Here is a 2,047-nt window from a genome sequence, read left to right as displayed (position 1 = left end):
GATTCTTCAATTAGGTTAACTTTAAAATATTATAAATTCATGTCACCAAATAACTATTTTACAAAATAAATAGCTTATATAGCTTATAATAGCTAAAATATGTGAATAAATGATGAATAAAATTGATTTATTGCCACCAAAAATCATTTTCCCCTTTTTTGTTTTTCCTTTTTTTTTTTTACTTTTTACATAAATAACTTTTCTACTTTGGCCTCATCCCCAACCCAGACTTTTAAACTTTGGTGTTTCAAAATTCTGAAAAATAATCATAACAAACTTTTAACAAAATGACCCAATTTATGTTATATTTATAATAACTGTAATATTTAGAAAACAGAATATATTATTTACGCTCATATTTCTACAAATCTACACATATTTTGAACAATATATTACCATCTGTAGTCATTACCGCAACAGCCTGTGATTTCTCTAAGGATTGTTTGAAAAGTTAAAGTTAACACCTGTTTGTGTTTATGTAACCATAGAAACAAAGATTAATAGTGAGTAAATGAATCATGTATTCCTCTTGATCATTAAGTAAATTTAGATTTTGAAGTGTCATTACCATTCAGATTGTTACGACAATGTTTATCAAACGAAATATTTGAATATTCACATTATTTTAATATATTTAAGGTGTATATTAAACTAGTAGTGTTACTCAGTAGTCAAGACAACCATATTCATCATTTGTGGAATCTGGCCTCCGCCTTTAACCGATCCATGCAGTGAACACACACACACACACTAATGAGTAACACACACACACCATGACAGTGAGCACAGCGGCGCCCAGGGAACAGAGAGGGTCAAGGGCCTTGCTCAATGGCCCAACAGTGGCAGCTTGCCGAGCCTGGGTATCGAACCCACAACCCTGTCATCAATAGCCGGTACTGAGCCACCAGTGTTACTCAGTTCTCGACAGCGAATATGAGCTAGGGTATTTTCTCTGAATAAAATGATGGAGACTTGGGATTACGGTAATGACACCTGGTGATGGGAATGGCAGCCTTTCAGCTTCACCATCTCTGCTTTTTTGGCTGTTTAGGAATCCAACTTCCTAAAAGTCCATTTTCAGTCAGCATGGTCGTACGACACCAGCAGAGAGCTCTAGAGGATACAGACAAAAAGTAGTGAAAGTGTAAAAAAGTAAGTGACCTGGATTTGAATGGCCTGGATTTCTGTGTTGTGTAATTAAATAAATATGAAATAACTTAGTTGTAAAAAATAAAAGCTCAACGTTGGCCATCAGTAGGGCCTTAATTCTAGAATTAAAAAGATATTAAGGTGGTAATAAGTGACCCCAGTTGAGGAATCAGCCATAAATACAATTAGTCTGATGTTATTATACACATGTCTAACCATATATGAGAGATTATGCTGTTACAGCTGTGGAGATACACACAATATGTAGTTATTACACTGTTATTACCTGGATTATTCATGTGTAACTACACAGTTATTAATGACACATATTATGAAGCGGGGGCGATGGGAGGGGGAGGTGTATGACGTGATGACGTGTTTTTAATAAGCATATCTTAAACCTAATGGATGTGTTTCCTCAAATCCCCTCATTGGCCACATGTTGCATACACACAGTGCATGGCTGAACCAGTGAGATCCAGTGAGATCCAGCTCATATTTGACTTCCATCCAGTTTGTGCCACTGTTTCATTGTGCTGGTCCTGGTGTTGCTCCGTGCGGTGAACAGTGTTTGTTGTTTACTAGAATAATCCCAGGTGTTTGTGCAGAACGCCCGAGTCTGCTGTCTAGAGCTGAGCGTGTCTGACAGCGCTGTGTACGGATGTGGAGGACAGCTGTACTCTTTTCTATGCCATCAGTGTTTTATCACATTTTTAAATAAAGCATGGATGTCTTGTGAAGTTCCCTGTGCTTAGTCTGCTTTTTAGCCCAGGAATCAGTCACTGAAGTCCTGTGAATCATGTCATTTTCCATAAAGGAAGGGGGGGGGGGGGGAGTGGACCAAGGCGCTGTCACTGTGATCAGAGGATCCCTGGTTCGAATACTGATCATGCATGAG

At 37.8% G+C, this 2,047-nt stretch overlaps 1 protein-coding gene across 3 annotated transcripts in view; it reads left to right on the top strand.

The window, feature by feature from the left end:
* Positions 1 to 1,843, top strand: part of cpne9 (copine family member IX) — a 65,062-nt gene extending 63,219 nt beyond the window's left edge. For all 3 annotated transcript variants that reach the window (XM_072696567.1, XM_072696568.1, XM_072696566.1), the window contains one exon: positions 1 to 1,843. This exon is cut by the window's left edge and continues 2,425 nt beyond it. The gene's annotated coding sequence lies outside the window, so the exon portion shown is untranslated.
* The last annotated feature ends 204 nt before the right edge of the window (positions 1,844 to 2,047 follow it).

This window comes from Salminus brasiliensis, chromosome 14 (assembly GCF_030463535.1).
Source record: "Salminus brasiliensis chromosome 14, fSalBra1.hap2, whole genome shotgun sequence".
Classification (NCBI taxonomy): domain Eukaryota; kingdom Metazoa; phylum Chordata; class Actinopteri; order Characiformes; family Bryconidae; genus Salminus; species Salminus brasiliensis.
Note: the sequence above shows the minus strand (reverse complement) of the source record. Positions and strands in the feature narration are given on the sequence as shown.